General features: G+C 38.1%; 1 protein-coding gene across 1 annotated transcript in view; it reads right to left on the bottom strand.

Moving 5' to 3' along the window:
• Window positions 1–12,499, bottom strand: part of LOC124803322 (protein unc-80 homolog) — a 995,149-nt gene that overhangs the window by 81,751 nt on the left and 900,899 nt on the right. The window lies entirely within an intron of this gene.

Genomic DNA, 12,499 nt, shown 5'->3' with positions numbered 1-12,499 from the left:
TGTGGGTTTTAAGGGAGAGGGTAAGGAGTCATTCCAATCCCGGGAGCGGAAAGACTTACCTTAGGGGGAAAAAGGGACAGGTATACCCTCGCACACACACACATATCCATCCGCACATATACAGGCCTGTATATGTTGAAAGCTTGAAGTTTGTGTGTGTGTTTTTTATCATGTCTATCTACCAGCACATTCTCGTTTGGTAAGTCGCAACAGTTCACACATTCATAGAATACATGAATAAATTTATACATACTCATTTCTTATTTAGGCCTTATTTGTATAAAGTATTTAAATTTTTTCACATATTTACAAGGCAGACACAAATTCATCAACACTATAGTAGCAATTCTGTAAGAAGTAGTCACTAACTGCAGTTTCGAATTTATGCAAGCCAGTTATTGCCTTAAGTTTCTTAGGTGGATGTTGTACAGTTTTTTCCCCGCTTGCAGGGGTTCTTTTTGTTTTAGTGTTGTATGTGCAAACTGCACATTTATATTTTGTTTACTCCTTGTGTTCTATGAATGGATATTTTGCTTTTTGGAGCAATCTTGCTGTTGTCATCTATGATTTTCCTTATAAACATGATTGTTTCTAAGATGTATAGGCATGGTAATGTAGGAATACGAAGATTTTTAAATGAAGATTTGCATGAAGATTGGGGTGCTGTGTGTTCCATGGCTCTTGTAATTGTTTTTTTGTGCAATGGAACTGCTTTTGCTGGGTGGTGAATTTCTGCGGCAAATTAAATCATATGTCAGAAGTGATTCTGCTTGGGCATAGTACACATTTTTTTGGGTTGCACTGATGTGCATTCAGCAATAATTTTTATACTATAACAAATGGTGTGTGTGGTTCTGCCATCTTACGTCATGTCGGATCCAGACTCCTAGAAATTCAGTGGTATTTAGAGTTTCAAGTCTTCTGCCTAACAATTCTATGGTTGCAGTTAGAGGCTGTTTATTCTGCACTGCATGTAGATGAACAGTGTTTGTTTTCTGTGTGTTTATTATGACACTGTTAATTCTGGACCATTCTGATATATGTGAAGTGCTGTTTTTTCTTTCATTTTGGAGCTCTTCTGGGGTCTTTCCTTCGATAAGAATATTTGTGTCATCAGAATATTTAATGTATGTATAGTTAGGGCTGGATGATTCCAAATCATTTACAAGCAGCAACTATATTGGTCCCAGTACAGAACACTGTAGCACACTGTATTTAAAACAATATTTTTCTGAATGATAGGGAATTAGATTTTAGCCTTCTTTGTACAAGATTTTCATTAACAGTTACCTGTTTTGTAGGTATGAGAGTGGAGGTGTTGGAGGGGATGACTCTAGTGATATGAAATTCTGCATTGCTTTCTGTAGCCTCTGATATCATTCGGTGATAGCAGCAAGGTATATTTTTACAAATATATTTTTTCTAAATACCAGGATACTGCCCACCATCACATAGACTTTTAGCAATTCAAAAAATAATAAGAGCTCTGTACACAATGTGTGTTAGTAGAGTAAATGCCAGTATAGAACAGAAAAAAAGGATTAAAACTGAAATGGGTCCATGACAGGGAATCGTGCTGTTCTCCACATTATTCATCATAACCATGGAGAAAACTGATAAAAATATTCAACAGAAATTAAGAAAAAATTCAACAAAAGCTATGTTTTTTTGCAGATGTCATAGTAATGTCAGGTGAGGAAAAAAACGCAAAGGCAAGTACATGTATGGAACCGTGAGATAGAAAAATCTACAGAGAGTAAACACAGAGAAGAGCAAAACAGTAGTTCTGACTAAGGGATGGACATAAGGAAGGAAGGGTTCAGATGACACTGAATGGAAAATTTTGGAAGTGGTCAAAAGTTTAAAGTGCATAGGAAATGTAATCACAAATGATGGTAAAAAAGCCAACGAAATTTGATACAAGAACACAGCAAGCAAGCAGCTTCTATCTGAATGGTTTATTCTGTGGAACAGAGAAATCCCAAAGGAACGTAAAAAAAGTTCTATGTTCAACATATCATGAACCATTTCTAGGATATGAATGTGGTATATGGACTGTAACACAAAAGGATGAGAGACAAATGCAGGTAGCAGAGATGGGAAGATATGAGGGGAGGAAATCCAGAAGCTGTACTTAAACAAAGAGAAGAGTGGTGGAGAGACAGACAAAAATGGAGGTCCATGATTCACAAGCCTATCTGGGAACCTGGAAATGGGTGATAAAGAAGAAGAAGATAAAATTGCGAAATCTTAAGGATAAGGTTCTAGATTTATATTTATAACTCATGTTATAAGACACAATAAAACAAATAGAATTACTTAAAGAAACTGCTGAAAAAGCAGGCTTGCAAATTTCACTTGAAAAGACAGAAATCATTACAAATATCAAAAATCCACCAAAGAAAATAACTACGAAATACGGGAAAATACAGGTATCTAAACATTTTAAATATCTTGGTGAACTAATTCAGCCTGTGGCAAAAGGTCATCCAGCCTGCAGGGCTAGAATACAAAAACTAGAGACAGCAACTCACTACTGCAGACAAATGTATTAAAAAAAATGTATATCCAAAAACATTAAACTCACGACACTACCAGACTGTCATTAGACCACAGATACTATATGCATCAGAAACACTGGCAAATTTTACATACGCAGAACAGATAGAAAATCGTGAAAGAAGAATTGTGACGACAATTCTTGGACACAGGAAAATAACAGATGATCAAGGCAAGCCTGTATACAGACTAAAAAGCAACAAAGAAGTGTATACGAAGTGCAGCAAAATTACAGACGAAATTAGAAAAAGAAGATGCTCCTTTTAGGCTCACATCATGAGAATGAACCCGAATAGGCTTACAAAATAAATATTTTCGTACATCGCAAATCTAAAAAATAAAAATTTATGGTTTATCAACACAGAAAGAGATCTAAAAGAAATGGACATAGATCAGGAAACAATATTTAACAGAAACCTTTTTAGAAAAAAACTGAATTCATTCACGGGTTTTGGTGTGAAAATTAAGAAGACGTGTGGAACTAAATGGTCTGAAGAGAGAAAAGCCGCCTTCAGCGCAAGAATGAAAGAAGTGTGGACTGAGAGAAAGAAGACTTCCCAGAAGTGCAAGAAATAACTGTTTTCACGGTCTTTAATGGCCAAATTTGTATAATAATAATAATAATAATAATAATAATATAACTCACGTGTAACCTCAAAGTGTATGCTGGAGGGCTCTTATGCCAATATCATTTTTCCCACACCTAGTCCATTTGAAGATAATCTGCTGAAAGAATAATTGGTGGAAAGCTTTTGTATAGATGTAGTGAATAAGACAGTCACCTACTTGCGGGCCAGCCACAAGAGGCCCCCTTGATTTGGCATTGCCAGTTGTTTGTTTAACAACGCTTCATGGAACTAAAGAGTGAGAACTTCTTTGCCCTAATGAAGACACAACTCACCTTGTGTTAATTAATTTTGAAGGAAAAAATTCTGATAAGATTGTTTTCTGCACTGGGAGAAGTTATCCTTGACAATCGTATTGTGTCCAGAAATCTTTTATGCCATACTGACTAGAACTGCTTCCAAACAATTTGTTTAATGGTTTATGAACCCTGTTTTTATGAAACAGTGATTTTGACCGCAATTTATAAGACTGAATGACTTGCTTCTCAACAATGGGTGTCTTGTAAATAAATGTTGTGTTATTTAGAGTACTACTAGCACTAATAAATTTGTGTGCTATAACAACAGTGTCACCAGGACACACACACATGTAAGTAGTTTGGAAGGTTACTAAGCCTGAATTTCTCTATCACTATCATAGTAATTTTAGACAATGGAAAATCCAGGATGGAATAATGACAATATTATGAAAGGAACAGATTGCTATTCACCCTGTAGTTGAGATGTTGAGCCGCAGACAGGCAGAACAAAAAGACTGCTAAGCAAGTAAGCTTTCAGCCAAAAGGTCTTCTTCTCAAATAGACAAAAAACACACACACACACACACACACACACACACACACACACACACACACACACACAAGTGACCACTGTCTCTGGCCATGTAGTCATGTGTATGTGAGTTGTGTTTGCATCAATGTGTGTGTGTGTGTGTGTGTGTGTGTGTGTGTGTGTGTGTGTGTGTGTGTGTGTGTGTTTTGTCTATTTTAGAAGAAGGCCTTTTGGCAAAAAGCTTACTTTTTAAGCAGTCTTTTTGCTGTGCCTCTCTGCCACTCAACATCCCCGTCATGTGGTGAGTAGCAATCTATTCCTTCATAATATTGTCATCATTGTAATTTTGTGAGATATGTAAAGTGGGGGGGGGGGGGGGGGGGGGGGGGGGGGTAATACACTGCCTAACTGTTAATAGAAAGTGCATTTTTAGAATTTTAATAGTAAGTCGATCTAACTCCTCTCATGTAGTTTCTCCCACTCAGTGATGTTCCAGAATTTTTGAAAATATCAATGATGAAACATGCAGTTGTTCTTTGAATATTCTCTGTTTCATATATCAAACCTATACAGTAAAAATTCCATAGTGATAGAAAATACTCATGAATCAATACATTATTCATAAGAGAGATTTGTGAACTCTCTCATGTTGAAATGCATTACATTTCCTTGGAATCATTTCTATAAATTTTAGTCTGCCACTTGCACTTTCTTCTATGTGTGTTATGTGGTCATTCTACATTAAACAGTTTGGAATACATATATTTAAATATTTAATGATTATGGCTATTTTCAGTGATATATTGACAATGTGTAGAAAAAAAATGTGAAATAGGTCTTTCCACCAATTTCTTCACAAAATAACATTTCTCTACACTGAAGGTTATGTTCGAGTGACAACCATTATCTGCAGGGGATTTCACCCCTCCACCTCCCACCCCATCCACTGTACCCCTGTACATGAGAAAACCTCATGACATAAAACTACCAAATATGAAAGAAAATCCATATATACCACATGTCCAATAAATATAAGTCTATACAAAATTTTGAAACTGTAGCTCTCGTGTGCCAGTAGGACCTCAAAAATTAAGTGATGTTGTTTAAGAAAAATACTCTTTGAGAAATTCTTGTACTACAGGAAAAGGAGACTGAAGTGCAATTAAAAGTAAAAGATAGTATTAAATCATTGGCATATTGAAGCCAACAGCCTTGTTGCAGTGCTAACACTGGTTCCCGTCAGATCACTGAAGTTAAGTGCTGTCAGGCTGGGCTAGCACTTGGATGGGTGACAACCTGGTCTACTCAGTGCTGTTGGCAAGTGGGGCGCATTCAGCCCTTGTGAGACAAACTGAGGAGCTACTTGATTGAGAAGCAGTGGTTCTGGTCTTGTAAACTGCCACATGGCTGGGAGAGTGGTGTGCTGACCACATACCCCTCCATATCCACATCCAGTGACGCCTGTGGGCTGAGGATGACATGGCAGCCGGTCAGTATCACTGAACTTACATAGACAGTTCATGCAGAGTTTAGTTTAGATTTTATTAGGTAAAAGAACAAAATGAATGGAAAACTATTTTATTTTTCTTATTTCAGTGTGATCATCTGCTTGTACACCAGTGATGAGTCAGAGACAGCTGGTTTGAATCCTGTAGCTGGAAGAAATTTTTAGCAGTAGTATTGGGCTGGTTATGCAAAAGAGGGGTGGTACCATGTAGTTCCTGATCACTGGACTTCATATCAATATCTTGGATTAAATTGCAAACCTCTTGAGATTGTCTCATAGAGTGAGGACAAATGTAATATTGATAGTGACTTGTCTATTGGATGGTGCCAAACAGCCTGGTGGTCCCCTTGATGCTATTTGAAAAGAATAATCTATGTAATGGCACTGATTTCACCCTCTGCTTCTCTCTCTTACTATAATCAACACAAACATGGCACTCAAATCTACAAGCACTCGTCACAGTCAGCTACACTCAAATTTTGGGAAGAAAATATGTCACTGTGCACTAGGAAAGGAAACCTATGAGTTAGATGGCTGGGGGTCTCTGAGCTAACAATGCTGTATAATTTTACTTTTACTTGCAAATATGCATTCTGGTTGCATTGTTGTAGCACTTTATTGCAACATTGTTAGACAATCTTTATTCAGTTTGTACATTCTTTATGATACCTTAGGCTTTTCCCAACTTGCATTTCCTTCCTTCTTCAGAAAACTTTTCTAAGCCATTATCTGCAACTATTTTCCAAAGATAATTTGAATTGGTTCACCTTTGTTACAAAATATTTGGGGGAATTTTTTTATGTTCACCTTTGTAATAATATGTTTTGTATAAAGATTCTTAATCCTGTTGGGTTATTTTAAAAATGACATATTTTCCACAAAAGATGCTATTTGATGAAACCTTTATTTCTGTAACCATTTTCAGCAAAATTCCATCATCTGATACACCTGGGTACAATACGGTGATATGGACATACTATTTTCGCTAAAATCTAATTTTATGTTTTCCTAACTCACTGAAGGCAAATGCAGGAAATGTTCTTCTTAAAGACACAGCTAATTTCATTCCCTATGCTTGCCTAACTTGGGATCCACTTCTAAGGCTGCATTTTCTTCAGAAGTACAGATGTGCGCTCTTTGTTTCTATTCTATTCTGGAGAAGGCATAACAGTTACTACTGCCTTTTATGAAACTATCTGCCACTCATCACCTCAAGTAGTGGTCCCTCCTCTCAATTATTACATATACTCCACATGAATTTTTGGCAGTCAAGCACAGCACATTATAAGATCTTAAAATAGCAGATTCTATTCTCAGCTGTCACTTCACTAAGATGAATCTGTTCGCAAAATCAAACAATGGAAAATTCGGGGTGGAATGTAACAATTTTATGAAAAGGACAGTTGCTACTCACCATGTAGCAGAGATGCTGAGTCACAGATGGGTACAACAGAACAACTGCCACAATATAAGCTTTCAGCAAATGAGGCCTTTGTTAAAAATAGACCACACACACACACACACACAGACACACACACACACACACACACACACACACACACACACACACACACACATATGCAAATGCTACTCACACACACATGACCACAGTCACGAGCAGCTGATGGCAGACTACAAACAGCAGCCAATGGTGGGAGAGGCAACAGGGTGAGGGTAAGGAAGAGGCTGGGGTGGGGAGCAGGAGGGCTAGCATTAAGGGTGGGAGATGGTAAGTGCTGCTGGTGAATCGTGCAAGAACGAGGTGAAGGGAGGGTAAGGCAGCTAGGTGCAATCTTGAGGTTATATGAAGGGCAAGGGAGAGGGGTACTAGAAAAGCAGAGAAGTAAAAAGACTGAGTGTGTTGGTGGAATAGAGGACTGCATAGTGCTGGAATGGGAACAGGGAAGGGTCTAGATGGGCACTGAAAATGACTAACAAAGGTGGAGGTCAGAAGGATTACAGGAACGTAGGATATACTGCAGGGAGAGTTCCCACCTGCACAATTCAGAAAAGCTGGTGTTGGTGGGAAGGATCCAAACAGTACAGACTGAGAAGCAGTCACTGAAATGAAGTACATCACGTTGGGTGGCATGCTCGGCAACAGTGTAGTCCTGTTGTTTCTTGGCCACAGTTTGTTGGTGGCCATTCATGCAGACAGACAGCTAGTTTGTTGTCAAGCTCACATAGAATGCAGCACAGTGGTTGCAGCTTAGCTTGTAGATCACATGATTGGTTTCACTGGTAAGCCTGCCTTTGTTGCGATGATGTCTGTGACCAGACTAGAGCAGGCGGTGGTGGGAGGATGTATGGGGAAGGTCTTGCATCTAGGTCTATTGCAGGGATATTGATCCATCTGTTTGCATTATCCTAATATATCAACCAAGTAGTTATGTTAGTATATTGTACTTGGAGTCTGTCATGGTGGCATGCCTGAAAAAAATATTCTTGGTTTTCAAGCCAAAATGTTCTGCTTGAAAACCAAGAAGATTTTATTAACACAGATATATTCTTGGAACTGATTAATAGTTCTACAAGAATATTATATTATAAATTTTGAACTCTCCTACTTTAATAGGTCATGTATCCAACATAAAGAATTCAAGATTTAATGTATAGAAGTCCACGTTAGCTGTACAAATGATTCACTCTGGGGCATACTGGAGATTATATATATATATTTTTTATGTGAGCTGATTGTTGTTATTGTGCCTGCCACATGGTTTGTGCTCACATGTGTGCGAAAGCATGGATAATACATATTAGTATTCAGACTGCTGAGAACTATTTTCCAGTATGTCATGACTTAATGTTTCAGAATGGGCTTGAATATCCTATTACACTAGATAATGACAAATTGTTGAAACTACAGTCAGAATAAATATTTTTAACAATCATATGCAGAATGAGTAGTACTTTTAATGAGTATAAAACTATTGACTCTTTCATGTCCACTTCTTGGCATGTTGCTTGTTGATGCTTGTCTTGAGATCTTCAGTCAAAAGTCAGCAGAATGAGTGACTAACATTGTCCAAGATTCACCTACCAGTAACAGGGTGTGAATCTTGGAAAATTCTTGCCACATGTGCACTTGAAATATCAGAAAAATCACTAAATGATCATTGGCAAAAGATCATGAAATAAAGTCCTATAGGCAATACATCATCTAAAAGAAAAAAAATAATTTAGTATCTGTCACGCTTTCATGCATGTAGCATATGCCATACTTACTGTATACAGTATACTTTAGAAAAATAAAAATGCTTAGAGAATATATTTTGAGAACACTGTCTCATTGATTCAATACATATATTTTTATCTCATATTTATTTGCACATTATTGATGCTGATATACAACTTCAATGTCTACTGAGAATTGGAAGAATCCTTAGTCGCAGTTGTTGTTGTTGTGGTCTTCAGTCCTGAGACTGGTTTGATGCGGCTCTCCATGCTACTCTATCCTGTGCAAGCGTCTTCATCTCCCAGTACTTACTGCAACCTACATCCTTCTGAATCTGCTTAGTGTATTCATCTCTTGGTCTACCTCTACAATTTTTATCCTCCATGCTGCCCTCCAATGCTAAATTTGTGATCCCTGGATGCCTCAGAACATGTCCTGCCAACCGGTCCCTCCTTCTTGTCAAGTTGTGCCACAAACTCCTCTTCTCCACAATTCTGTTCAATAACTCCTCATTAGTTATGTGATCTACCCATCTAATCTTCAGCATTCTTCTGTAGCACCACATTTCGAAAGCTTCTATTCTCTTCTTGTTCAAACTATTTATTGCCCACATGGCTACACTCCATACAAATACTTTCAGAAACGACTTCCTGACAATGAAATCTATACACGATGTTAACAAATTTCCCTTCTTCAGAAACGCTTTCCTTGCCATTGCCAGTCTACATTTTATATCCTCTCTACTTCGATCATCATCAGTTATTTTGCTCCCCAAATAGCAAAACTCCTTTACTACTTTTATGTGTCTCATTACCTAATCTAATTCCCTCAGCATCACCTGACTTAATTCAACTACATTCCATTATCCTCGTTTTGCTTTTGTTGATGATAATTTTATATGCCCTTTTCAAGACACTATCCATTCCGTTCAACTGCTCTTCCAGGTCCTTTGCTGTCCCTACAGAATTACAATGTCATCAGTGAACATAAAAGTTTTTATTTCTTATCCATGGATTTTAATACCTACTCCAAATTTTTCTTTTGTTTCCTTTACTGCTTGCTCAATATACAGATTGAATTACATCGGGGAGAGGCTACAACCCTGTCTCACTCCCTTCCCAACCACTGCTCCCTTTTCATGCCCCTTGACTCTTATGACTGCCATCTGGTTTCTGTACAAATTGTAAATACCCTTTCACTCCCTGTATTTTACTTCTGCCACCCTTAGAATTTGAAAGAGAGTATTCCAGTCAACATTGTCAAAAGCTTTCTCTAAGTCTACAAATGCTAGAAATGTAGGTTTGCCTTTCCTTAATCTTTCTTCTAAGATAAGTCGTAGGATCAGTATTGCCTCACGTGTTCCAATATTTCTACGGAATCCGAACTGATCTTCCCCGAGGTTGACTGCTACCAGTTTTTCCATTCGTCTGTAAAGAACTCATGTTAGTATTTTGCAGCTGTGACTTATTAAACTGATAGTTTGGTAATTCTCACATCTGTCAACACCTGCTTTCTTTGGGATTGGAATTATTGTATTCTTCTTGAAGTCTGAGAGTATTTCGCCTGTCTCATACATCTTGCTCACCAGATGGTAGAGTTTTGTCAGGACTGGCTCTCCCAAGGCCGTCAGTAGTTCTAATGGAATGTTGTCTACTCCCAGGCCTTGTTTCGACTCGGGTCTTTCGGTGCTCTGTCAAACTCTTCACACAGTATCGTATCTCCCATTTCATCTTCATCTGCCTCCTCTTCCATTTCCATAATATTGTCCTCAAGTACATCGCCCCTGTATAGACCCTCTATATACTCCTTCCACCTTTCTGCTTTCCCTTCTTTGCTTAGAACTGGGCTCCCATCTCAGCTCTTGATATTCATACAAGTGGTTTTCTTTTCTCCAAAAGTCTCTTTAATTTTCCTGTAGGCAGTATCTATCTTACCCCTAGTGAGATAAGCCTCTACGTCCTTACATTTGTCCTCTAGCCATCCCTGCTTAGCCATTTTGCAGTTCCTGTCGATCTCATTTTTGAGCCATTTGTATTCCTTTTTGCCTGCTTCATTTACTGCATTTTTATATTTTCTCCTTTGATCAATTAAATTCAATATTTCTTCTGTTACCCAAGGATTTCTACTAGCCCTCGTCTTTTTACCTATTTGATCCTCTGCTGTCTTCACTACTTCATCCCTGAGAGCTAGCCATTCTTCTTCTACTGTATTTCTTTCCCCCATTCCTGTCAATTGTTCCCTTATGCTCTCTCTGAAACTCTGTACAACCTCTGGTTCTTTAAGTTTATCCAGGTCCCATCTCCTTAAATTCCCACCTTTTTGCAGTTTATTCAGTTTTAATCTATAGTTCATAACCAATAGATTGTGGTCAAAGTCCACATCTGCCTCTGGAAATGTCTTACAATTTAAAACCTGGTTCCTAAATCTCTGTCTTACCATTATATAATCTATCTCATACAGTCTAGTATCTCCAGGATTCTTCCATGTATACAACCTTCTTTTATGATTCTTGAACCAAGTTTTAACTATGATTAAGTTATGCTCCATGCAAAATTCTACCAGACAGCTTCCTCATTCATTTTTTACCTCCAATCCATATTCACCTACTATATTTCCTTCTCTCCCTTTTCCTACTCTCGAATTCCAGTCACACATGACTATTAAATTTTCATCTCCCTTAACTACCTGAATAATTTCTGTTATCTCATCATACATTTCATCAACTTCTTCATCATCTGCAGAGATAGCTGGCATATAAACTTCTACTACTGTAGTAGGCATGGGCTTCGTGTCTATCTTGGCCACAATAATGCTTTCACTATGCTGTTTGTAGTAGCTTACCCGCACTCCTATTTTTTTTATTCATTATTAAACCTACTCCTGCATTACCCCTGTTGGATTTTGTATTTATAACCCTGTATCCACCTGACCGAAATTCTTGTTCCTCCGGCCACTGAACTTCACTAATTCTCACCATATCTAACTTTAACCTATCCATTTCCCTTTTTAAATTTTCTAACCTACCTGCCCAATTAAGGCATCTGACATTCCATGCTCTGATCCATAGAATGCCAGTTTTCTCTCTCCTGATAACGACGTCCTCATGAGTAGTCCCCGCCCGGAGATCCGAATGGGGGACTATTTTACCTCCGTAATATTTTACCCAAGAAGATGCCATCATCATTTAACCATACAGTAAAGCTGCATGCCCTCAGGAAAAATTACAGCTGTAGTTTCCCCTTGCTTTCAGCCGTTCGCAGTACCAGCACAGCAAGACCGTTTTGGTTAGTGTTACAAGGCCAGATCAGTCAATCATCCAGACTGTTGCCCCTGCAGCTACTGAAAAGGCTGCTGCCCCTCTTCAGGAACCACACGTTTGTCTGGCCTCTCAACGGATACCCCTCCATTGTGGTTGCACCTACGGTACGGCCATCTGTATTGCTGAGGCACGCAAGTATCCCCACCAACGGCAAGGTCCATGGTTCATGGGGGGTAGTCACAGTAGCTTCACCAATTTCTCCACAATTTCGTAGCAGTATTATGAAGAGTAGTCCTATATAAAACTTTGGTGCCACATATAATATTTGAAGACAGAATTATCTTGACAACTAGTCAACACAAAGACTATTTGCTGCTTGTTATGCAAATTCACAGCACTGAACCACTAAAATATTTTAGGTTATACAAGTACAACAGACAGCATAGTATCACTACTACAAGCGGGTTCTTAATTGTGTTATGAACTGATTTTCAATAATTCATGTGGAATAATAAGAAGCAGTGATGGGGATTAACCAAAATTCATCATAGCTTTAGCTAACATTACACGTTCTTTAATAAGCATTGACAAATGCTAAG

The sequence above is a fragment of the Schistocerca piceifrons genome, chromosome 6 (genome assembly GCF_021461385.2).
Source record: "Schistocerca piceifrons isolate TAMUIC-IGC-003096 chromosome 6, iqSchPice1.1, whole genome shotgun sequence".
Lineage (NCBI taxonomy): Eukaryota > Metazoa > Arthropoda > Insecta > Orthoptera > Acrididae > Schistocerca > Schistocerca piceifrons.
The sequence above is the reverse complement of the archived record's forward strand: the minus strand, read 5'-3'. Positions and strand labels throughout refer to the sequence as shown.